This window comes from Lissotriton vulgaris, chromosome 8 (genome assembly GCF_964263255.1).
Source record: "Lissotriton vulgaris chromosome 8, aLisVul1.2, whole genome shotgun sequence".
NCBI lineage: Eukaryota > Metazoa > Chordata > Amphibia > Caudata > Salamandridae > Lissotriton > Lissotriton vulgaris.
The window spans coordinates 1,012,920,548-1,012,948,037 of record NC_141696.1 but is presented as its reverse complement, the minus strand read 5'-3'; the positions used below and the strand labels follow the sequence as shown (position 1 = coordinate 1,012,948,037).

The window sequence follows — 27,490 nt, the reverse complement described above, 5'->3', positions numbered from 1 at the left end:
TTACCTAGCTGTCGCTAACACCAGTTAGCAACAGCTAGTAGGAGATAGCGACCATCTTGGGCCCCGCTTTGCATGTCAGTGATATTTATCACTAATGACATGCAAAGTGGGCGTGCCAAGATGTTAGCGACTGGAAACAGTTGCTAACATCGCTTTCTCCTATTACCAACTTTTGGAGATATTCGCGCTAAGCGCGAATATCTCCAAAAGCTAACACCTGCCCTGAGCAGTTCTTAGCCATGTTATCCAATGGGATGTGGATAGCATGGCTAAGAGCATTAGCTCGGTAATGCATGAATATCGCTGACTTTTCAGCGATATTCATGCTTTGCGGCGATTTTTATCGCATTTGCGTTAAACCTTGGTAATACCAAGGTTTATTTGCAGTAAAAATCGCCGCAGCTCAGCGGTAAATTTTTGTCTCTAACCAAGCAATAGTGATAATTATCGCTATTGCTTGGTAATATGCCCCTAACATCCCTAGGCCATCCGATATACATTCACTTTGTGTAATTGCAATCACTTGTTATGAGATGTACAAGGAAAAAATTAGATATATAGTTCACCCTTACCTGGATTTTAAGGCATCTTTGCAATGAGGAACTATATACACCCTTGATCTGCAGTCTGCATTGTATTGTAATTTTATTGCATTTTGAATCAATTGTACAATGATTTTACGTAGAGCAGTTTCGAAACAATATATAATTCGAATAATAACTCTACGGTGGATGACCTTTTACAGGCTGATGCTATTCTATTGCAGGACATTTAAAACAATGTTGCAGCACTGTCTGCTGCTCGTAGAAAAAGAATCAAGTAGCATACGTAGAAGGACTGCCAATGGCCTGTGGAGTTCATTACGAACTGCTCTGCTTTACACATCAGACAATTTATAGGAAGGTTCCAAATTACTTTCATTAGAAGCTGAAATCCTTGGATCTAGTCAGCCTTCACATTTTCTTAATCATATGCCCCTGGCACTGACCGGCTTCAAGAAGGACAATGTGGTGTTCGATAATTCACTACTTTGGAGTGAAAGCTCAGGGATGGTTTGCCAGCATATAATTTATTGGTTTCTCATCACTCCTTTTACAAAAAAAGCCACATAAAGATGCTGCTTTTTAGGACTTTCCATGCGAATTGAAATGCTTTGCCTTTCTTTGGTATATATGATGCTCTTTATGTCTAGTGCTTGACATAGTTTTATGTTAATTTATTGAACAAAAAATGATTTTAAAAAACGCTTTCCAATTCAAGTATGTGTATTATCATGATTATGATTAATTTCATAAGTGCCCAAGAAGGTTACTGCAATAAACATGTCAACATTTCTAAATCTAATTGAAAGGCACAAAACAACATAGTTTAGTGTTTAACCCTAAAACATGTCGACGATTAAAAACAGCAGCAATAAAGTAAGGTCGATAAAGCATTCAGGCTGTCAAATATGAATAACAAAATATAGCACATCTAACTATATCCTCCATCAAGCATGTTCAAGAGCTTTATAACATACCATAACATAACATAATGATTCTAAAATACAAACAGATTAATGCAGCTCATCTTATCCTATCTGTCATCAACCATGCTCAAGGGCTTTATAACATAACATAACACAATGTAACATAAAGTAGCGTAACATAATGTGATGTATTGTACCATTACATAACATAATGCAAAAATGTACAAAGATCATGTAACAACGATTGCTGAAATATCCTAAATTTTTACATTGTCAGGGTAATATGGTCCATGGAAACCATGTCGGAAAGTGTGTATGGGTACCCCCAGCAGGACCCCCTTGGGGGTGCAGCCTATGGTGCCCCCCTGATGATCCCTGCACCCCATGGCAGGCACCTGCCACAGTATCCAGGGATGAACCACACCTCTCATTTCTCTATGGGAGCATGTATTACGGCTGGTTTACGGCCGTAATGCATGCTCCCGTAGCGAAATGCAGGAATGAGTAAGAACAGTGTTCAGTCGCATCCTAATGAGGTGGTTGGGGCTGGCGACCAGAGGTCAGTCGATACCAGGACCGTGTTCTGTCAGGCGAAAGCAATTCCCCCTGACATTGAAATTTGCCCCTTTGTTTTCATGGTCACCAAAGATAAACAAAGAACACAGCAAAATTAATACCAAATGGTAGGCATTCTACCTCATCATCCTGTGTAAATGATGGGGCAAGGGTCATAAAGTGCACCTATTGGCACCTGAAGAGGAAGCTTTTTTCCAGAGATAATGGTATTGTTTGCTTATTATTAGACTATATCACTAAATGGGTTCCAGAATCGGTTGTAAGTCCATATGAACAAAGAAGGGCTTCTCTCAGACAAAACACATCAATCTTGATCCAGGCAGCTGGAAAGCCTTCCTGGTGCTGGACAACAACAGGAGTCACAAGAGATCTCTGTGCAACAGAAATCAAGAGCCTAGCTACTGACTATAGTCCTATTCACAATTTTCACTGGAGTTGGAATAGAGTGCATAGTGATAGAAAAAGAGTATTGCTCTTTTTCTTGGTGTCCCCTCACTCACCAGGGTTGCCCCTTGGTGACATGCTTCATCATTGGGGCCATCCCAGTCCGCTGCAGACTGGGGCGTGCTGCGACTTGCTAATTACGCAGGAGCACTTTTAATGACTGTGTGAGGTGCGAAAATAGTGATGTGACGGAGTGGGGTATGTGTACTAGTTAAAATTACCTGCCTAGTAGGCTTTAAATAGTTTATTCTTGCTTCCAGGTGGTAGAATTAAAACCGGGGTGAAGTCTTAGGATACCCAAAAGACAATGTATTTAGGTGTACTTATCAACTCCTGTCTGTCAACATATTAGACCTCTGCCTGGCTGGGTATGTCCAAACAATATAGCTATGACTGAGTCTATATTTATTCGCTCTGCAAAATTCCCCCAAAGAGACCACTGTTGTTTAAATAGCATTACCCCCCAGGGTCCCTTTTGACTTACTTGGGTCCCCTTGTTGTTTTCAAATATATCACAATCATTGTGAGCTCAGTAAACATAATATTCAATTTAGCAGATTAATACCACATATCTTTTGGATATGGCAATTCACTTAAAACTAGAAAATGCAAAACTCACTTAAAGTAGACTAAAGACAATCTGCATTGTTTGGAGGCCCCTAGGCTTAAACTCCTCAAGAAGTCCACCAATTGAGTCAATCAATATAAAAGGTTAGCGTAATGGAGGTTTAAACTACTTCCTTAAAACATTTTAAATAGACTGTGCTGAAAATCAATGAGCAGTGCAATTTTTTCAAGTCATGTCATACTTTATTCGATTAATTAAAATCATAAAAGCAATTACAGTACATTATTCCAAAATTAAAAGCAGTTTGAGCCAATTCATCATCATAAATGTACAATTAAAAATGGATAAATAACACCATACACAGGAGGATAAAATAATAGCTAAAATAGAATCACACCTCAGAGACATTCACCATCAATCTTTTGGCCTTAATACGCATAGCTGCAACCAGGAAGCAGGCAACCCCAAATATTACCCGGGTGCTGCCCAACAGTTGTAAACATATGAGTGCAGGCAGCACTTGTGTAAAACCCGCCTCTCTCAGCAGAGGTACCAGAAACTGTTTTCTGATATCAGCATAATGGTCACAGAACATGATGAAGTGCATTAAGGATTGATCAGAAAAATTATCACAACTGCAGGGAATGGACAGATCTGATTTTCCCCATACTGGAAAATGACACAGTGAGAACTGGATAATATTAAATCTAAATCTGACAAGAAGGTGACGATGGAACGGGAGAGTAACAATCTTTAGATAAGGTTCAATAAGTGGAGTGGTCAAAAGCATATAATTTGCCCTGACACAAGGTTTTAACACCTCCACTGCCTCTCGTTCTTGCACAGCTAATCCCAGAAAGTTCTCCTTAATCCAGTTTACGTCACCCTTCTGCAAGAAGTTTGGTGATGCGTATAATTCTGGCCGCCCCAATTTACACAGAGCGTCTTTAATATATGCTAGCCAAGGAATGTGGTTTGCCAAATCTAGTGCCATACAATCTTTTAAAATAGTGTGGTTCAATGTAATCTCATTGTTAAGCCAAGTTTTGGCCCAGCAGATCAGTGGGGCCAAGTGTAACTGATCGGAGATATAACCGAGTCCTAGCTCAGAGTGCACCGAAAATACTGGAGTGGATTGGGGGACCGCTCATAGGGATCTGAGAAATTTGTTCTCTATAATCTGCAATTTACATTGGGGTAAATAAAAAACACAATGAGGCGCCATACAATGCTATAGACAAACATTTGGACTTATACACTGTTAACAAAGCTTCAATGGGACGTGACCCCAAATGTTTTGCAAAGCCCATAAGGGCTGAAGTTGATGTAGTAACAGCAGTACTTTTAGCTTTTAGTTGGAGTCTCCAGGTGCCCCTTTTGTCGAAAATGACACCCAGATATGTGAATACTGGAACCCTGGATACCTCCGCCCCATTGCAGGTAAAGTGTTTTATTTTAAGGGTCTTTGGTCGTTTCCCTGCGACCATGACATGTGATTTTTTGTTATTTACCTGAAGGTCTAAAGTACGCATAAATTCCCCAAATACATCCAGGAGTCTCTGCAGCCCCAGTCCTGTGCGGGCCAATAGCACTGTGTCTTCCGCATAAAGGAGTACTGGCAACGCAGAGTCCCCTGCTTGCGGTACATCTAATGTAGGCCCCTCCAAAAAAAATTCCAGTGAGTTAATGTATAAGGTGAACAGGAGGGGCACCAAGATGCAGCCCTGCCTGACACCTCGTTTGGACCTAAAAAAGCTGGTGCATTCCCCCTCCTTGTTGACTCCGATAGAAGTTAAAAGTCCTTGGTGGAGGACAGCCGGAAAATTTAATAGCAACGGGTCAATCCCTAAATTATATAAAATGGACCACAGCTTCGCTCGATTGACCAGGTCGAAGGCCGAAGAAAGGTCCATGAAGGCCAAGATTTTGACATTGGTGAGGGGTGCCTCTTTTGGCCCTACACCCATATTGTAGGTTGGAAAGGACCCCCCTCTCCTTTAGGCAGTCCTCCAATCTATGCAGAATGACTGCCCAGGATCTTAACGGCAGAGTCAATCAGGGAAATGGGCCTGTAGCAGGTGGGGTCACTCCACAATCCTTTTTTAAATATAGGTATTATTATGGAGGTTGCCCAGGACGAGGGGAACCCTGAAGTGATAGTGGAATTGAAGACATTTGTTAATGTCTTTGTCCAGAATTTGAGTGGGGTCCTGTATAAGTCTGCAGGGACGCCATCTGGTCCGGGTGCTTTATTTTTTGTCATCTCTTCTATAGCCCTTTGGGCCTCTACCTCGTTAAAGAGTAGAGTGGGGGCTGGGTGTGTATGTACAAGACCCATCTCATCTGTGGCGCCCTCCACAATGTCATAAATCTTACTGAAGTGGGCAACCCATTTCTCATCTGGGATCACACAATCCAAAACAGAATTGTCCAATCCAGAAAAAATAGGGGTGATTAATGATTGCAGTGCAATTAAAACAAGAACATCCACTTACACATAGAGACTTCAAAGTAAAATGCCAATGTATTCCAAGTATCAGCTCAACTGGTGGAACCCAACACCATATATGAACTACTCATTTACACACTCTATCTGATTACATATATTTGTACTAACCCATACTAAAATATAAAAACAGGTTTAACAAGTCAACTATGTTGCTTCCACACAAGCCCTACAACAATAAGTAGTTACTGAATCTGGGCCTAAATCCATCTTTTTTTTGCACTCCACAGCACCCCAGTGGCCATGTCTGAACTGGGGTGGTGTGGAGTGCAAGAAAACGATGGATTTAGGCCCAGATCTCTGGACTGGGGTGAATGCATGACATTGTTCTGCATTCTGTCCATCAACTGTTGTTTTTGCAATTGTCACCCCAAGTGGGATGGGTATGCTCAGCCTCGGTGCCTATTCCAATCATGGAGTCACACTCTGCAACTCTGGGCAATAGCTTGCTTAATCTCCACAACGGCCCCCACAATGCTAAGGAGGCCTGGCCTCCACCTTGGGTGTGCCCAGGAGTGGACACTTCACAGGGAAAGCCAGGATGGGTTTCACAGCGGTATTCGTACAAGCGCCTTGAGACCATTGCGGGTGAGTAGTGCGCTATACTAGTATATATTTACAATCAATTTACGTGAGTCTCATGCTCTCCACACCACTGGAGTCAAGCTATCAGGGCTGAAGACGGCTGATAGCCAGAAACCGGTCCTAGGAGGCTTGATTCCGGTCCAGGAAAGACATGGTTTGGCAGTTTGGGGTGGACTGTTGCCATGAGGCACAGGGACAAGGCTGATTTGCATATGGCCATGTCTGAACTGGGGTGGTGTTGAGTGCAAAAAAACGATGGATTTAGGCCCAGATCTCTGTACTGGGGTGAATGTATGACATTGTTCTGCATTCTGTCCATCAACTGTTGTTTTTGCAATTGTCACCACAAGTGGGTTGGATATGCTCAGACGTGAGTCCCATGCTCTCCACACCACTGGAGTAAAGCTATCCTGGCTGGAGACGGCTGATAGCCAGAAACCGGTCCTAGGATGCTTGATTCCGGCCCAGGAAAGACATGGTTTGGCAGTTCCGGCTAGACTGTACCCATGAAGCACAGGGTCAAGGCTGATTTGCATATGGCCATGTTTGAACTAGGGTTTTGTGGAGTACAAAAAAACGATGGATTTAGGCCCAGATCTCTGTACTGGGGTGAATGTATGACATTGTTCTGTATTCTGTCCATCAACTGTTGTTTTTGCAATTGTCACCCCAAGTGGGATGGGTATGCTCAGACGTGAGTCCCATGCTCTCCACACCACTGGAGTCAAGCTATCCTGTAAGAAGATGGCTGATAGCCAGAAACTGGTCCTTGGATGCTTGATTCCGGACCAGGAAAGACATGGTTTGGCAGTTCGGGCTGGACTGTTCTCATGAGGCACAGGTTCAAGGCTGATTAACATATGGCCATGTCTGAACTGGGGTGGTGTGGAGTGCAAAAAAACAATGGATTTATGCCCAGATCTCTGTACTGGGGTGAATGTATGACATTGTTCTGCATTATGTCCATCAACTGTTGTTTTTGCGATTGTCACCCCAAGTGGGATGGGTATGCTCAGACGTGAGTCCTACGCTCTCCACACCACTGGAGTCAAGCTATCCTGGCTGAAGGCGGCTGATAGCCAGAAACTGGTCCTAGGATGCTTGATTCCGGTCCAGGAAAGACATGGTTTGGCAGTTCGGGCTGGACTGTACCCATGAGGCACAGGGTCAAGGCTGATTTGCATATGGCCATATCTGAACTGGGGTGGTGTGGAGAACAAAAAAACGATTGATTTAGGTCCAGATCTCTGTACTGGGGTGTGTATGATATTGTTCTGCATTCTGTCAATCAACTGTTGTTTTTGCAATTGTCACCCCAATTGGGATGGGTATGCTCAGACGTAAGTCTCATGGTCTCCACACCACTGGAGTTAAGCTATCCTGGCTAAAGATGGCTGATAGCCAGAAACCAGTCCTAGGATGCTTGATTCCGGTCCAGGAAAGACATGGTTTGGCAGTTTGGGCTGGACTGTTCCCATGAGGCACAGGGTCAAGGCTGATTTGCATATGGCCATGTCTGAACTGGGGTGGTGTGGAGTGCAAAAAAACGATGGATTTAGGCCCAGATCTCTGTACTGGGGTGAATGTATTACATTGTTCGGCATTCTGTCCATCAACTGTTGTTTTTGCAATTGTCACCCCAAGTGGGATGGGTATGCTCAGACGTGAGTCCAATGCTCTCCACACCACTGGAGTCAAGCTATCCTGTTTGAAGATGGCTGATAGCCAGAAACCGGTCCTAGGATGCTTGATTCCGGTCCAGGAAAGACATGGTTTGGCATCTCGGGCTGGACTGTTTCTATGAGGCGCAGGGTCAAGGCTGGTTTGCATATGGCCATGTCTGAATTAGACTTTCTCCTAGGCATTGATAATCCTTGCCTGGCAACATCTGTGGCACTAACTACGGAAGGTCTCACAGCGGATAAACAGTCCGTTCCTTGCCCGCTTTCTCCGGTCCCAAATGTGAAGTCTCTGACTCAGACCAATTCAAAAAGCTTCATCTTACCTACACGTACTGCAAGTCCTTCGCCTCAGGATGTGGGGAGTCCCATGCTTTTGGATGCTTCCTTATTTACCACAGCAATGGAAGCCACAAATACAACACCAGTCAAAATCTTACCCAAGGAACCTAATACCCAGCAATTTGCTTCAACCCCTTCTGACTCAAGGAGAGGGTCTGCCACAGGAGATTCAACACAAACTCTTCTTCTTCAGATTGTAACAGAGTTACAAAATATGAAACTCTCCCAAGATGAAGCCCAGAAAAGGACACAATCACAACTGAACCTAATACAATCTCATATTCAGCAGCTTACATCTTGTGTCTTGAAAGCAGAACACTGCATATTTGATCTTGAAGATAGCGCCCCTCAGCAAGCTGATACAAACTGAACAGGCAAGCCTTCTTCTTAAGATAGATGCTGCAGAAAACCCCGCTCGAAGGTGTAATTTACGCATTACAGGGATTCAGGAAGACTACGCGAAGGAGCAAGCAATGGACAAGGTTATCACAGATTTGATTACCAAGTATGTTTGCCCTCAAGCCACCGCTCAGTCGACATATCCCATGATTCTACGAGTCCACAGAGTTCCGGCAGTTCAATTCCCTAGCGACATTATCCAAGAAGGATTATTGTGAACTTTTGGGACTTTAGAATCAAGGAAACAATTCTCGCTTATGCAATTCGAGCTAAAGGGTATAAGTCAAAAGACAATTTTTCATTTACATTTTTTTTCAGTTTTCATCAGCCTTTGCTGCTAAACGTATAAAGGCCTTTAGACGCAAAATAAATTGTTTCCAACAAGTAGGGGAACCTGCAGGTTTAGTTGAAGAATCGAAGCTAAAGGTCCTTCACAAGGGAAGAGTTTATATATTTCAATGAATTGAAGAGGCGCAAGAACTCCTCCATTCTCTGCTACATTCAGGGGTGAGGGGGGTTAAATGATCTAGGAGCTCGGCAAAAATATAATTATTTGCAGCAAGAACTAGACATTTTTTCCTCTGCTTCTCCCCTAATTTTTGCCTCCTTTCTTTTCTCTTCCTTTTTTCCTTCAACCGCCAGCGAGCCACTGACTCATCACCTTGGGTGCCATTTCACTACACCCCTATGTAGGATGGGGGGAGGGTCACATGAGGTTTGGTGGGAGAGTTTCAAAGGGAGAGAGCCACCTCTGGGAGACCCAGACGGGGTAGGCCCTGATATTGAGGGGATCCGTGGGAGAGGGGAGGAAGCATGCATGAAGGGTAGAGGGGTTGAGGGGTTGGGCTCACAGGATACAGAGGGGTGAAAAAGTAAAATTTAGGAGATTTTTTAGAAATGCAAGAGATCGAGATATTCCTTCTTTTCTTATTTTCATACTTAAATGTCTGTTAGACCATTGAAGATATTTTCCGGTAATGTTAATGATTTTAATTATAGATTGAAGCGCCACTCAATGATGACTTGGTTTAAGTCCCTCCAAGCTGATATAATTTTCCTTCAGGAGACTCACTACAAGCAGGGTGCATCAAGGGATAAAATCCCTGCCTTCATTCAACATGAATATTATGCCTCCGCAAGTGCGGCTATCAGGGGAGTAGCTATATTAGTTAGTAAAAAGGTTCAAGGGGATATTATAATGGTCCAAAGGGATAATACCCCCAGATGGCTCTGGTTGCGAATGCAGAGAGGTAACCAATTATTCAATTTAATTAGCTTCTATGGCGCAATTGAAGACTTATCAGAAACGCAACAGTCTGTATATGACTTTGCCCCGGCTCAAGCCGGATATTTGATTATTGGGGGGACTTCAATCTGTTAATCGACGCAACTATTGATCCTTCACGATCCCAAAAAACTCACACAAAACCCAAATCCCTCAGGGTTCGTCTGGAGCAAATATGGGATTTTAGGCTGGTTGATTGCTGGTGCATTGAATTCCGCAGAGAAAATAAATTTACAAGTGAACTATATTGCTTCCACACAAGCCCTACAACAATAAGTATTCCCCAGAGAATAGAAATGTACTTGCCATTCGAGGAGAGTCCATTCATCTTCACAAATTGACTTCTTTCTTATTTCTCATGCTCTCTTAAGTACAGAATTTGAGATTATCAAAAACCCTTTTTCTGACCATGTGCTAATTTTGGTCCAATTTTAAATTCAAGATCAAGTTCCAAAAGAGCTCAGATCTCTTCTAGTGGATGAGCAGTGGGTGACCGGCATGTGCTTTAAGATTTTGTAGACCCCAATAAGGATACAGCTTTGATTTTTGCAATCTGGGGAGCTCTTAAGGCTTTTTTTATAGTGGAATTTATAAATGATAAAGAGTATAAAAGAAGAAAAGAGAATGAAGAAAGGGCTCAATTAGAAAAACTATTTTCAATTTCTTTGGCTAAATATTTAGCAGAACCTTCTAGGGAAAATAAAATTAAACTACATCGAACAAATTATAATTTACAGGATTTTTTTGTTTCTAAGGAAATCCTAGCGCATGACGTGGTTTAGCAGAAAAGATATCAGGAGAATGAGCATATAAGTAAATATCTTGCATGGTCAGCAAAACATAGGACTAATAGAAGTATAGTCAAAAAGATAAAAGACCCAGCTTATGGAAGATTAACATCTCACCCCCAGGACATTTCTGCCATCTCCTTGGAGCATTATAGGGAGCTCTACTCTGATCCTCTTAACACCCCAAGAGATCAAGTAGCTGCCTGGCTTTATGGAATTCACATCTCTTCATTATCCCAGGAGAAAAAAGATAGCTTACTAACAGAGATCACAGCTAAGGAAATTAATCAATGCGTGATGTTTTCACTCTCTGCCCCAGTATGTGAGTGTGATGGGATTCCCATAGAGTTTTATAAACTTTTTTTACCACAGCTCGGCTTTTTTTGATTAAATCTTGAAAGGCGAATTGATCCCGGCCTCGTTAATGGAAGCGTTGGTAGTCAGTTTTATCAAAAAAGGCAAATCTGAGGACGAGGTCAATTCTTATCACCCAAAAAGCGTACTTAATAATGATTATAAGATCTTTTCAAAGATTTTGGCGAATATCCTATCTCAAGTCTTGGACTCTTTGGTACCTAGGGATCAGAATGGGTTTGTCCCAGGCAGACTTCTACCTACTAATACACACTTTCTCTATCAATCAATCAATTATTTTAACACCAATGAATCCAAAGCAGTCATTATGATGTTGGATGCGGAGAAAGTGTTCAATAGAGTTCAGTGGAATGTACTACTCTATATATTACGAGGATTTGTGGTCGAGCAGTCGAAAACCTATATTTAGGTGCTCAGGTGTCCATAGTTATAAATGGTAATAAGGTCGGTGACATTTCAATTAGCCGGGGTATGCGACAAGGCTGCCCCCTTTCTCCAATACTTTGTTCCCTATTTTTAGAACCTTCAGCTTGGGCAATAAGACAGGATCATTCTAACTTACTCCCAATTCCTGGCGCTGTCAAATTGAAGTTGTTTGCCGATGATATGGCTCTATAGCTGGCAGCTAAAGAAGATAATATCCGATGCACGCTAGACAAAATAAGTGAGTTTTACAGCTATTGGGGGGTACAAAATAAATCATGCTAAGTCAGAGGCCCTTCTGTTTACTTGCTTTTCAGCTATTCTACCTTTTTCAATGCAAGGACAACACCTAAGATCCCATTCCATAAGATATTTGGGTATTTTTGTTACCGCCCACTTAGAAGACTTGTTTTGGCTCAATGTTATTCCTACTTTCTATATAATGCATAATTTGTTATCACAATAGAAGGACTGCCCTCTCACAATTATGGGTTGTGTAGCTCCTAAAATTGAATATACTACCCTTGTTTTTATTTTTATTTTCCAATTTGATGATCAAGCTCCCTCAGTCCTTTTTTGAGTGAATGAACTCTGAAATAAGAGGTTTTATATGGCAAAAAACCAAGACTGAAGCTAGAAACCCTAAAACTAGATGTCGAAATTGGGGGCCCTACTCTACCCAACTTACGTCTGTATTATCAAGCTTCATTAATTGACTGGTTAAGGTATAGCTGCGTAGAAGAAACGTCTTCCGACAACTTCTATCTGGATTCAATGCTAGGGGAAATAGAGATTGCTCTTGTTCCTTTACTGCAAATTCCTAAGCTTCTGAAGACATCACGCTATAACATTCTCAGGTTTATAGCATCTTTGTTTCAAAAGATCTGAGAGACATTCAGTATCCCTTGGCTAGATCTTTACTGAGATTAGCGAAATGCCTCTTCCTGGGTCTTCACATGTCTATACAGGCTTGTGATCTCTGTAAACAATTCGACTACTCAAACTTCAGGATTTGTTCTTAATTAACAGATTGAGAACATAGCAGGAATTCATGGGACACAACAGTAATATGGGATGTCTCTTTTTTCAGCTTTTTCAAGATAAATACATTTAGTTCAGGTTTAAGGTATTTGGGCAATTGCAAAGGTCTACTATGAAGCAGATCTCTTTTCATACTCAGAGTTAGAGGAAATATGAATTGGAATACACTGCTTAAGATCCACTCAGAATGATCAAATAGTTTTAAGCCACCTAGAAAAAATCTCTGAATCAGTTGGCTGCCACCTCAAATTTCAGCAGTGGCAAAGCTTTACTGAAATGAGCTACGAAGCAGTAAGAGCAGCTAACCTAAGGAGGATGGTGTTTATAGTAAATGGCTGATTTATATTACTCCAGCCAAACTCCAGAAAATGTATCCTGCTGTCGATTCTCGACGTTTTAAATGTCATCAGGCTTTAGGAGATGGGTAAATGTGGGATTTACTTTCACCCAGATTACAAGCTTTTGGGAAAATATATTTTCTGAAGTAGAAAGAATAGTGGCAAATGTTCTTCCTCCTGAGGCTTCTACAGCTCTTTTAGGTCGAGTAGAAGCTTGTAATCTACTAACTTTACCTCAACAGCAATTTATTTTTATCTCCACCTTGTTTGCTAGACCACTAATGTTGGCTAATTGGAAATCTGCCGTAATTCCCACAATTTCCCATTTTTTAACAAAATTAATAGAATTTTTAATCATGAAACTATTTATGCTAAAAGGGTGGGCTCTGTAATCAGATGAAATAGAATATGGAAAGAATGGAATTAAATACTTCTTTTTTTTTTCTCTCTTCTCTTCCCCTTCTTATGCTTGAAGGAAGACTAAGGGCCCCATTAGGATGGCAGGTGGATCGCTCCTGCCAGGCCGGCTGTAGCCACCGCCAGCCTGGTGGGGGCGATCTGCCCACCATCCGTGCCAAAATGACCCCGCCATATTATAATGACTGGGGGGTCCGCGGCGGACGGAAAGACCGTCCGCCGCTTTTCCGCCCGGTCGACATGAATGAAAGACACCGGCAGCCGTACTAGTATGTGCATTTTTCAATGCCTTTCCGTGGGGGTATTGCCGGCACGGAAAGGCATGCAGAGTCTGCTTTGGGAGCCCGTTTCGGTCCCCCGTGGACTCCTATATGATGGGGGTGTGAATGGGGGGTACCTATGGTACACCCCTGACTTTCAAAGATCAACGTGGCAGGCACCGCACGGTGCCTGTCACTTTGTGCTTTGAAATGCACAACATGTATTTTTACTATTGCTGCAGGCGGTGCTGAAATGTTAAGAATATGGGATGCCCCCACCACTGTGGCGGGCGCATCCTAATACCCCCCACCAGACCCTCGCCCTTAAGGCGGGTGGTCCCTTCCAGTGCGAGGATGGCGAGCGGACAAAGTCTGCCCGCCATCCTAATGATGGCCTAAGTTATTAAGAAAGGTCAAAGTAGTTATTAGATTTACTATTATACTATTAAAGTATTATCTATGAGTATTTTTTAAGGTTCCTATATGTCTAATGTATGGATTTATGATATGTAATTTGATCTCTGTATGCACTTTATGTAACTCTCGAAGAAGTAATATAAAATGCTTTTTTATGCTACATTGAAAAGAATAATCAAAAGAACAAAAAACATGAGGACTGGTGAGGAGGATATACCGATCTCAATGGGCCAAAAGGCTTGGTTTTACAACCTCTTCTGGCCCAAAATCTTATACTCGCCTTGTTGGCATTGAACTTCAGTAAATTACTAGTCATTAAAACCTCAATTCCAGATAAGGAGGAGTTGAGAATGTGCTGAAATAGAGACGGAGTAGGTCAAGTACAGGATAAGCTGTATCATCGGCATAAGAAGGGCAGTCCACATGGAAAGATTTATTAAATGCACCCGAAGTTAGATGTTGGAAGAGAAGAACCAGTGGAACTTACAAAAAGAATGGTGACAGTTCAGAATGTAATTCTGGGATCACAAATACCTGGTTCTGACTAGAAAGAAAGGAGATAAACTGGGATAAAGCCACTTCATGTCCGCCTACTGCCACCAGATTGTGGATTAAAATGGAGAGATCCATTATATGAACCATTGAATAATAGCGTACCACAGGGAGACACAAAATTCAACCCATTGTACTCAGCAATGGATGAATATAATTCCTAACTAGACTTCTTTGGAAAAACCCAGGCACCTCTCAAAAGAGGTGCAAAACCAACATTTCTAGTGAATTATTACACACATTTGGTATTAGCTATACTATATTTTTAATTGGACCATATAAAGACTTCTCAGCAGGGTTGCTATGCTATACTTGTCATTAAATAGTACTGGCATTTCTCAGTAAGGTTGTCAAATCCCTATTAAGCAATGAGCATTTGCTGTAAGGGCTACTATATTTTTAATGGAACAGTAAAGGTGCTTTGCATCAGGGATTGTTAAACTTTAGTGGAAAAGTCACAGCACATCTCTGTAGAACTGTTTTTAATGACACATTGTCAGCTCTTATTGGCAGGCCCTGCACCACATTCAACAGGAGAGTATTGATATTTCTCTAATACTGACCCTTCTCAGAAGGACAGTTCTACATTCAACGAGGAAACGTACCTCTCCCAAGAAAGCCACTGAAAAATTGATTAAGCCCATTGCATGAGGGGATGTCATATATTTATTAAAAGAATATTGAGATCTCTCAAGAAGGCTGATATTCCTTTCAGTAGGGTTGGCATATTGTGTCAGGTATATCTCACATTGCTGAAAGTTTATGTAATGGCCAATTAGTGGAGACTTTGATGTGTCCTTAAAGTGAGCATCAGAATGCTTCAGAGTAGGCTATATTTCTAGACTGAGCAACTAGCCTGTCCTTGCCATGTTATGCAACTTGACCCCTTTTTCTGGATACAGAAGGGCTAAATAGTCTCCTCTTGCCAACCGCGGCAGGTCTTACTGCTTCCTTTGGATGTACAGAAGCTGCCTCACTGCTTTTGTCCATTCCAGCAATCATTTTGAAGATTTGTGTACTAACTATTCAGAAAATTTAAGTAAGAAATAAAAAGTTGAGTCCGCTCCATTTGATACCATATACAGGCTTGTGTCAATGTAGATGTCATACGTGAGCCCTCCTAATACATAGAAATGCTGGCTTCCATTTTATACATCTGCTAGATGTATAAAATCAACACCAGTTTAGGGTCACAGCACCTGCAAAACTCGATTGGCCCTTACCTGCCTGCGTGCACCCTGCACTCAAGCAACCAACTTCTTTTTTGCAGTACTGAGACTCAAATGCACCCGGAGAGGTGGCTGCTCATTTTCCTATCTGGGTCCTAGGTTATGGAACTCCATTCCTGAGTCCTTGAGATGCTGCTCCTCCATATTAACCTTTTGCAAATAATACAAAATGTGGCTTGTTTAGCTCAGTTAAGTAGCTCTATCTGTCCAGTACGCGATAGGAAACCCTCTTGGTAGCAACAAAGTAACAGAAAAAATGCTTGAATTAATCTCAGCTAATGGTAATTGACTCTAGGCCGCATTCCAGGAAACTGTTTACCACCCACTATTACATTCTAAACAGTGACCCACTTTATGCAAATAACTCTTGGTCCTGCTCCAAAAGGAGCAGACGAGGCTGAAGTGCCAGAGCAGGTCCCCTCCGGATTCAAACATAAGAAACCCCAGACCGGTTCTGAACTGTTTAGGTCACATTAGCAGCACACAACTTGAGTCATATGGCCTAGGAGCATGGGACCCATGACTGGGCATACCCTTTGCACTTAGGGCGTCTACTGCAAAAACAACAAGGTGATGTAATGAAAACATAACTTAATCCCAGCCACTAGCAATCACTCTGGTCTGCATTCCAAACCATACTTTTTCACACACTGTGTCTTTCCAGAGGTCTGCCTTTTGCTAATCAGCCTTGGTTCTGCTCCAATAGAAACAGCCCCGCCCAAACTGCCAGACCAGCTCCCTCCTGATGGGAGGTATAATATGGTGGCGGTGTCTATCAGACACTGCCAGCCATTTTATGATGGGCAATTTTGAATGCCTTTCTGTGGCGGCATGTTGATAATCCCTGCGGGGTCCCGTTGTGGGCCCCTAGGGACTCCGGGGGAGTGGGCGGTGCACATGAGTGGTACCATAGGTACCCCCCACCAGTTCCATCACAGCATGGCAGACACCGCGCGCTGCCTGCCATGCTGTGCATGGAAGTGCACAGCATGCTTTCCTGCCATTGTGGCAGGCAGTGCTGAGTGCACCGCCCGCCACAATGGTAGGAATGCGGGATGCGCCCGCCACTGTGGCAGGCGCATCCTAATGCTGTCAATGGGACCCCCGCCCTAATGGCGGGCGGTCCCTATTACGGCGAGGATGGTGGGCGGGCAAAGTCCGCCAGCCATCCTAATGGGGACCTGAGTATTATTATTCTAGGTGTGGTGATGCTAAACAGTCATTTGACTGGACATTTTCACAGCATCTGACATGCAAGGAGGTGCTGTTTATGGGCGACTGTTGATGAAACTTGGATGTTTTATTTATTAAATCTGCATCAATCTGCCTTACAGGCGAATCATTACATCACAAATGAATTGCAATAAAAAGAAGTAAAAGCTGCCTTGGCCTTTACAGTGTATAAATCTACTAACAGCTCTTGGCCTGCTTTCTCATTATCTCCCTGAAAAAATTCATTACGTGTTCTCTATGTAAATAATTGATTGGTGAACTGAATCAACTGCTTTCAGAAGCAGTGAGTTTTACGCTTTAGTACCAAATTCCATAACCCTGCTTAGGATTCAGCTCTCCCAAGGTTTAAACCTTCATAAATATAAAATGAACACATTTGGTAGTATTAACTCTATGTACAACATGCATCTATATCTGGCTTTTACTACAAGACCCGACATGCGAATTTATCCAAAATGACAGTGTGTTTTAAATCCCACTGAAATCAAGCCATTATGAACATTCAAGAAGAAGAAAGTAAAACAAACATACAGAAAGATAAAAAGGAACCTTTTTTAAAACAACCATTAGCTTTATAGAAACGTTACTAGTAATTAGAACTGACAATATAGGACTCAATCATTAACAATCTGTGAAAAGTTATCAATACATTAGTAAATTTTAGCTACATTTTCTAAAGTAACAAAGGCCTGATTATGGTAGCGGTGAACCTGGCTCCGGCAGCATGCCGGTGTCGGGTTCACCACCATTATGCGCCCAATCTTTGCCCGCCAGATAATGATGGCATGTGGAGCGCTGGCAGATGGAAAGCCTGTCTACCATGGGCCTGATACAGGCATCTTTATGATTGCCTGTTGGACCCGGAAAGCATACCCAGAATGCCCAGAATACCCATAATGGTGGCGGTGCCTGGCAGGCACAGTCTGCCACATTGGGATGCCTTATTCCGCCAGCCTTTGACTGGAGGTTCGTCTGCCATGGTAATGACCCCCAAAATGTGTCATATCATACAAAATATAGGATTGTTTGACATGTCAAAGAACATTTATCACATTTTTTTTCAAATTTGTTAAGTTTGGTATTTTTAAATACTTTATCAATATCTTTTGAAAAGAAGTTGTTTTGCATTTATAGACAAAAGAACATTTCGTGGGCACTTTACAAATGTGCAGTGAGTAAGTGTTACGTGCAAAGAACCCTATCTATACGACTAATGATGTGATTTACTGTCATGTACAACATTTAAATTTGCCTCCAACTTATCAATGTGCCCAACCTCAAGATTTCTTATTCACAAAGGAAAATGTGCTATATCATACTTTGGTACTCCAACTTCTGAAGTGACACCTGAAGTTAAACCATGTGCACCTATGATATGTTTTCTGAATTTTCCCTTATCCCATTTCTTTCTACATTCCATCGAAAATTTCAAATAACAGAAGACATTTAATTATAATATATTGCAATAGGACAACACATGATATTGTAGAGTACAAAAGTTAACATTTTTATTTAATTCATATTATATATATATATCGGTGCCGACTACAATAATGGGAGGAAACCTTTCGCCCGATACAGACTCGGAATCGGGGCTGACCTACTCGCAGTCAACGGTTCCACCTGCCGAATTATGATGCGACAGAACACTGTTCGGTCAGAGTCCCATTGTTCCCTATGGGAGCTTATGTTCCACCTGAGAACTGGCTGTAACACAAGCTTTTTATGGGAAAATGGAGTTTGTCTGAAAAACCCTGCACCCTGTTGTGAACACCCCATTGTGGTTGTCACACAGTCCCTTGCTCACTTTACCACTGGATTCAAGATAGCCTTGCTGATGAGGGATATGAACCCGAAAATGGTCCCAGGATGCTTGTTTCCGGTCCAGGTAAGACATGGCTTGGCAGTTTGGGCTGGACTGTTCCCACGAGGCACAGGGTGAGTCCGATTTGCATATGGCCATGTCTGAACTGTTGTGGTGGAGTAAGCTAAAGAATGATGATGGATTGAACACAGATCAGTTGACTGGGTGTGAGTGTTTGATTTGCTCAGGTGCTCCATCCATCATCCCCTTTGCATCACTTTGTTCGCCCTAAATTGGCAGGGTATGCCCATACGTGGGTCCCTTGCTCACTTTGCCACTTGATTCAAAATAGCCTGGCTGCTGAGGGTTATAAACCCAAAACCGGTCCCAGGATGCTTGTTTCCGGTACGGGGAAGACATGGCTTGGCAGTTCAGGCTAAACTGTTCCCATGAGGCACAGGGTCAGACTGATTTGCTTATGGCTATGTCTGAACTGGGATGGTGGAGTGAGCTAAAAAATGATGATGGAATAAACCCAGATCAGTTGACTGGGGGTGAGTGTTTGATTTGCCCAAGCGCTCCGTCCATCATCCCCTTTGGTTTCACTATGTTCGCCCTAAGTTGGCAGGGTATGCCCAGACATGGGTCCCTTGCTCACTTTGCCACTGGATTCAAGATAACCTGGCTGATGTGGGTTATGAACACGAAACCGGTCCCAGGATGCTTGTTTCCGGTCCAGGGAAGACATGGCTTGGCAGTTCGGGCTGGACTTTTCCCATGAGGCACAGGGTCAGACTGATTTGCATATGGCCATGTATGAACTGGGGTGGTGGAGTGAGCTAAAGAATGATGATGGATTAAACCTAGATCTGTTGACTGGAGGTGAGTGTTTGATTTGCTCAAGCGCTCCGTCCATCATCCCCTTTGGTATCGCTTTGCCACACAGGGCAGGGTTTTACAATGGGGTCCCTTAGGTACCCCTCAGCCCTCGACTGGACTCCACAGGATGAAGAAGACCCTCCTAGGGGCCTCCAAAGTCACTTTCTGAGAGTCTGTCCTTATCGGATAGGCCGACTCAGAAAGGCTGTTGGAAATCTACATCGTAATCGCAAGGTCAGAAATGCTGTCCATAGAGGTGCAAGATAAGGCTCCGACCAACACGAATACTCCAAGAATCAGTCGGAACTGATTAGGAATGACTGCGCGGTTTACTTTCCAACCTCAGTCATCATAATCGGTCTGTCAGAATGTCAACCGACGAGTTGGTCGGAAGGGTTCTGACAAACTCAAGGAGATTCTAACTGTAGCAAAGGAGGCTTTCCGCCCTACATCGTAATCGGCCCCTTATTGTATTGGTCTGAATATTGCTTTTACACATCATCAGGTATGAAACATGCAGTTTTTGTATTTGACTCTCCTTACCCATCTTTGAAGGAAAGCTGCCTTCTGCTTGTGCTTTCAGTTTATACAGTGAGCACCGTCAGTTTTGTGAACCAGGCATGAATCTATTGTTCATTTTTTGTGCTGCCGATGTGCAGACAGAATCTCGAGTAAAAAATATCAAGTTGCACAAATATCAAGTAATAAATATTGTGGTTCAGAAATACCAACCGCAAGAATATTGTGGTCAGGAATATCGAGGTCAGGAATATCGACTTAAGGTAAGTAATATCGACTATATGTATGTGATGCATGCTTTTTTTATATAAGAATTGGGACACACTTACTTTGCCTGCCGTGACTGGGTCAGATTGCTGATTGACCCCTACTGCTGGGACAAACTGAGGATTTCATTCCTGCCGCTGTTGCTGCTCGCGGAACCCGCTTCGCGGGTCCCGCTTCGCCCTGGGACCTGGGCGGAAGGATCTTCAACCGCCTGTGAGGAAGGACTAGGGCTTGAGGGCTGCGAGCTAAGTGGTGTGGACTCACTCTCCCAGGAGTCCAAGGGAAACCCCGCGCCCGTCACACCTGGGCTGCTCTCCCTCATCGCCCCGCCCCCCGACCGAGATAAAGTGCCCCGCCTGCTCCTGGAACGCGGGACACACTTACTTTGCCTGCCGTGACCGGGTCAGATTGCTGATTGACCCCTACTGCTGGGACAAACCGAGGATTTCATTCCTGCCGCTGTTGCTGCTCGCAGAACCCGCTTCGCGGGTCCCGCTTCGCCCTGGGACCTGGGCAGAAGGATCTTCAACCGCCTGTGAGCAAGGACTAGGGCTTGAGGGCTGCGAGCTAAGGGGTGTGGACTCACTCTCCCAGGAGTCCAAGGGAAACCCCGCGCCCATCACACCTGGGCTGCTCTCCCTCATCGCCCCGCCCACTCACCTAATTGGAGCAAGCACCCTATAGGAATTGTTGAGCCCTGCTGCGCGGGAGCACGCGGGGGAGCGCCCGGGGCTAAGCCCGGGCAAAGGGCGGGCCCTCTGTGGCCCTCAGATGCCTGAGGAGGCCGGGCTGGGCCAGAACCCCAAGTCGAATACTGTTCTGCCCTGGACTTTTGGTGTAAGTGTGTTGGGGGTTATATTACATTGAACATTATGTCCATTGAAATTCTAACCCCGGAGCTGGTCGGCCCGGAGAAATCTGTGAGTTTAATCAATGGGAAACTAGATAATTATTTCAAGAAATCTGTTTTGCACACCCCCACTATTCCTACCCTTGCAGAACGCCGGGCGGAGCGCAGACGCTCGGTAGAAAGCCTAAAAAATAGGTTATTAACCGATTCACCTGTGTTGATTAGTCCTACTGTGGAGGGTTCCCCCTTTGAGAATGTTTGTACTCCCTCTCAGGATAGCGTTCCCTTAATATTTAGAGAGGGTACGTCTACGAATGAAATTGAACCCCAAGACACGATTAATATATCGACATCTAACTCTACTCATCCCAGTACAACTAAAACCATAGTCATAACCAAGGCACAAATAACCCCCACCCCTATGCAAACCAAAGTAATAAGAAATAGGGCAAAGAAAGTTACGCCTGTTAAAACGTATGGCCCCCCACCAAATAAAAAAAGGCGGAAAAAAAACAGACGTACCGAAGAGGAAAATTAATCATGCAGATTTTGGAATTAAAAATGGTGCTAGTAATGAAGGAAAACGGACACAAACAATAGATAAAGGAATGATAGCTACAGCATCTATACATTCTTGCCCTACCCCCAAAGTAACTCAGGACAGCTCTACCCCTGATACCCCTCCGGTTGACGTGACACTACAAGAATCTCCAAATGGTGCCCTTATTGATAGTATAGAGATTATAATAAGGGCCCACACTCTCGCCATTGTAGAAAGACTTAATTTACTAGACGATAGGCTCGGGAAGATAGAGCGAGAACTGGGTAGTAAGGTAGCAGTTACTAAGGTACCTTCTAATCCTGCTACACAAATTTCCATCTTACAGACTTCTTCAGGTACCCCAGCTATAACTCCTACCCCTGTCCCTGTTCAGATTACCACCATGCCTCAAACTTTACATCCCGTGAGTGAAAGTATACCTAAAGGTAATCCTGTTTTACCAAAGAATAAACCCACTTTGCCCCCTGCTGTAACGGTCAGTGGACCGTTAAATAGTTCAGATCAAGCTTCTGGGAATAAGAAGAGGGATAGGGGGATTGGGCGACCCCCCGAGGTAATTATAATAAGGGCCCCCTTCCAGAACTCCCACCGTAGTCCTTACCGGGGTGCCAGAGTTAGAAGCGAACAAACGGGAGGGCTTTGCCCAGTTAAAGAATAAAATAATGCACTGATTAAGTTTGTATAGACCTATAGCTAATAACATCAATGGCGAAATTGTCCACGTTCGCCGTCTCCCCTGGCTAGGAGGAAGACCTAAAGACATTGAGGGCGATATTGTGGTCATAAACTTTAGAGACCAGAATGCTGTTCATTTTATACTTAACTGGCCCTCCGATCATGATAACAATCATATCACTCCTCGCCCACTCACTTATTTCTACCCTCGTTCAGTGGTGTTCCCACCTCACCACCAACTTCGGCCACCCCCTTCCCCCCCCTTTTCCAAGGCAAATGTATTCAAATCCATACTGTCCACCCGTTTATAATAATGGTTTTTCATCTAATGGTCATTATTCCACAACAGTAGCAGACCCGCATGGGTGGAACATTGTGGCTCAAAGGTATAATTCCTTAACACACAGAAGAATGGATCACCTTAAACCCTTCACGCCCCTAGAGACCACCAATAGGTTTGACGTGTTTAGTGGGTTGGAAGATTGTGATTGATGCCAACAAGCTATGGGGGTGGTGGGTGAGGGAACTTGTGGTGATACAGGGGGAGACATGAGTTTATATAAGAGGGCAAGTGGTTTCACCGAGAACAACCTGCCCAAAGAGTATAATGCTGCCCGATTTTCCAGTTGCAATATACTTACTAATGGGCAGACTCACTGTAACTCGGACTCCTATACCCCTGACGATGGCACCATAAGCTACATAGACCAACCGATGTCTGTTAGTGTCCCCAGGCTATTTGATGACCCCGAGATCGAGGATGTAACATCACTCCACATGCCCCCTTTACCCAATGAGGCTATATGTTCAATAGAGAAGGGCTATAAGCTAGCGAGTTGGAATATTGCTGGGTGGAACAACAAGATAGATCGTTTAGGGTGGCTAGAATTTATAACCCAATTCGACATCTTATGTCTCCAGGAGACCTGGGCGGCCGAAGATGTCTACCTTGATGGGTATGCTGCCTATAATTGTCATGCACTGCCATCTAATATGGGTAGAGCCAGCGGTGGGTTGGTGATACTGCTTTCTGTGTTGTTACCGGTCCAAGTGAAAACCCACCTGACCGTTGGTTTGCATTCACAGTTGTTATGGTTGCAACATAGGAATGGGCGAAATGTCTTAATAATAAATCACTATAACAACACTTTTAACCACTCTAATACCGATATGGTTGAAGAACTTGATGCTGAGGTGGAAAGGCTTTGTGGCCGTAGTGGAGTGTCTTTTGAAATTCTGTGGGGAGGCGATTTTAACATTTACATGTGTCCCTTTTCTGGCAAGAGGGTGTGTGGGTATGGGGGGGAAGTTGGGGAAGATCAGACCCAGGGTTTTTCAGGGTTTTAAAGTCTTTATTTCGATTGATAAAAAATCATAAAAGACAATATTACAGCAATAATTAAAAATCAATAAATACACATACATAAAAGGAATTAAATGGTTATAGACAATCCTGAAACAACAAATTGCCCAATGGGTAATAAGAATACAAATAAGTATCAAATAAATTCATTCTGTCCGGGTTTAAGCTATTATTTTGCCCTGAGTATCCACGCCCAGCCCAAATATTTAGCAGTACAGACTGTGATGATTTCCAGTGTGTTAGTTTTTAGCACATGGATAGCCTCTGCTGATTTCCTTATGGGCAGGCTCTGAAAGAGAGGTTTTAGCCATTTGGCCCTTGGTTCATGATATTTGGGACAAACAAACAGGAAATGGCCCTCGGTTTCCTTCTGGCCTGGGCACCATTTACATTTGTCCAAGGTGTTAGAGGACCAATTCTTCGTGAATGTATTCAACGGCAATGTGCCCACACGAAACTGGTGGAAAAGTTTCCTGTCTAAGGATTTAGTAATCGTGTCCCAATAATGTTCACGTATGGGATCCAGCTTAAAACAGAGAAACCTACCAGTAAGACTAGTAGAACTGGAGGCATTTATTCTGTTTAAGCGAAGCGTGGCCCAGTACAGTTCTTTGAATGCCAGTTTAGTTGGAAAAACATTAGCTGCTGGGGATAGCCAAAGGTGCTCCAAGCCCATATCCGTCAGAATGGTTTTAACCATTCGGAACCAGGGAATTTTTTTCCGAACCACTAATAGCCCTTACTTCTACCACCCCATTTGCAAAAAGGGTAAGATCAGGCGAGGTCCAAAGGCGCCTCCAGAAGGCAACCAGTCGAAATCTGGCCATCTCATTAATTGGACGGCATCCCAAGTCCAAGCAGAGGGGGATAGAGGGGGACGACTGCGGCAAGCCAACAAGGTTGCGGAGGAACTTGCACTGTATTTTAGACAGGCCCGTCAGATCCATGTGGCCCCACAGATCTGCACCATATAGAATTGCAGGGTTGATTTTTGCGTCGTAAATTTTAAGGACTGGTGTAACTCGCTTTGTAATAGATTTCCTTTGCTCACTGAGTAGGCAGCCAGTAAGTCGAGCAAGTTTGAGATGTTGAGCATCAACTTGTGATTTCCATCTCAGGCGACTATCTAGCATAACCCCCAAATATGTCATGTTTTCTACTTGGTCCAATTTAACTCCACCCATACTAACTGTACTCCGGACAGGGTGGTTCTTGGTTAGCACCATGAATTTGGTTTTCCCAACATTCACCTTAAGGTCGCTGATGACACAGAACTCCTCAAAGCGGTCCAAGGCCCGCTGTAATCCGCTGCGTGTCCTGGAGAGGAGTAGAGTGTCATCAGCAAAGATGAGCATCGGGAATCGCTGTCCAGCCAGCATGGGGGCGTCAGTTGGGGTCATTTCAAAAAATTTTACAACTTGATCAATGAACAACAGGAAGAGAGTAGGTGCCAAAACACAGCCCTGACGGACGCCACGGGTGACTGGGAAGGGTTCTGTTACCTGGCCCTGTCCACCCCATCTTACCCTGGCAAAGTTGTCCTTATGCAATTTAATTATCAGGTCAAGCAGTTCTGATGGCATCCCTAAAGTCTTCAATACTCCCCACATTTTCTCCCTTGGTACGAGATCGAAGGCGGACTTCAGATCGATGAACGCTGCGTAGATGGTACCACCGCCAAGCAGCACCACCTTCCAGTAGATCAGACAAAATCTGAACACCTGGTCGATGGTGCTGGTTCCCGATCTGAAGCCCGCCTGCATTGGGGATAAGATGTTCTCCAACTCGATCCATCCCTGGACCCTGCCCAAGACCATGCGAGCAATGAGTTTTTGGATAGAGTCAATAAGACTAATCGGGCGATAATTACCCGGATCAGACCTATTGCCCTTTTTGTAGATCGGGAGGATCTCCGCCCCCTTCCAAGATTTGGGTATGCCTGCACCTGCGGCTATGGAGTTTGCCACCATAACAATGTATGGTATCCACAGGGTAGGGTTAGCTTTGAATAAGTCAGCAGGTATGAGGTCCATACCTGGCGCTTTCCCCCGCGTGGTGCAATTTAGTGCAAGCTCAACCTCTCCTTCTGTGAAGATGACGATCTCGCTTTGGATTGTAAAGTGGGATGTCCCTTCTGATGTACTAGAAGGGCTAGGGTTGGCTGCACAGAACTGAGATGCATAGAAGGTCACCCATTCATCGGGGGGCACATGGTTTGTGGGGATACGTCCGTCCGGATCCTTCCCCCATTTGACTATTTCCCAAAATTTAATGGGGTTATTAGACGTGGAGGCTACCAAGAGGTCAGACCAATAATTGTCCTCCCACTCTCTTTTGGCTTCCCCTTGTATTTTCCTGTAGGATGTTCTGGCAGCTTTCACAGAGCTAGCATTCCGGGACTTAACTGCTTTAACTAGGGCAGTATGAGCTTCCCTGCAGTTTTTGTTATACCATTTGTGGGGACGGGTAGGTACTGTATTGTTTCCCTGTCTGCAAGGTTTCGAGAGCAGAATTTTTAAGTCCTCAAAGCAACGATTGTGGAGACTAAGGATAAGGTCAGCTTCTCTGGTATCATCCCCCAACACAGCGTGGGTCAGCATTTTATTAAGAGTATTGTTAACCACACTGGTAATCTCGTTACTCAATAGCTCGTCCCCCACAATTTTGGACCATTTTACCCTCTTCCTATCATTAGTTAGGAGGGTATCCCCTGTCTTAGTGATACCAGGTTCTTCTAATCTTACTAGACCTGGCATCTTAAGTTGCAAACTCAAGGGATTGTGGTCACTTTCTGGGCGGGGGGTTACCTCCATGTCCAGCATCAGGGACCAATCTTCCACTTTCAGCAAGATGTAATCAATACGACTTTTTCTTAGCCCGTTGTCAAAGGTACAGTTGGCTCCCTGGTCTGATTTGGTTCGACCATTACAGGCCCGAAAGCCACTATTTAGGCAAAAGGCCGTCCAATTCACCGCTGCTTCAGTGGCAGGTACTGGTTTAGAAATCAACAACTCAGGTATGCCCCAGACTGCGTCCTCCATAGAATCCCAACAATCCCCAGAGTCTAACAGGGGTTCAAAACAACAATTTAGGTCCCCAGCAAGCAGACAAACATTGGTACAATCAAGGGTGGCCAGAGCAGATTCTAATATCTCCAACAATGGTGGCGTACGGCCACCTGGCAGACCTCGAGCATATATGTTTAGCAAGATCAAGTCCCGATGGCCAGACTTTCTCAGCCTAACAATAAGCAGATCCGGGTTTGGTATACTTATCTCCGAAATGCAATAACCCAGGGATTGTCTCACCCAGATCAGTAACCCCCCGGAGGCTCGCCCTTTGGGGTTCCCAATGACATTACGAGTGGCTGCTTTGTAAAAGTTTACATATCCCTGCTTAAAATACGGGTCGACAGCCCAGGTTTCCTGGAGTAAAATGACATCGTATTTGTCCGTAAACTCAAGCCAGTCACCAGAGTGGATGCGACTTTTGATCCCAGCAATGTTCCAGGACACTAACGCTAGAGTTTCCGGTGTGGGTACCATAGGATAGGTCACCACCTCGGAAGCTACAAGCCTGTCCTGTCCTATCCCGGCTTCCAGTCCATTATCAGGTCCCCCCAAGAGACCATGATCAGCCAACAGCC

General features: G+C 43.9%; 1 protein-coding gene across 1 annotated transcript in view; it reads right to left on the bottom strand.

Moving 5' to 3' along the window:
- The window catches only part of KLHL1 (kelch like family member 1), a 1,646,193-nt gene that overhangs the window by 1,377,439 nt on the left and 241,264 nt on the right, over positions 1 to 27,490 (bottom strand). The gene's annotated exons all lie outside the window — the stretch shown is intronic.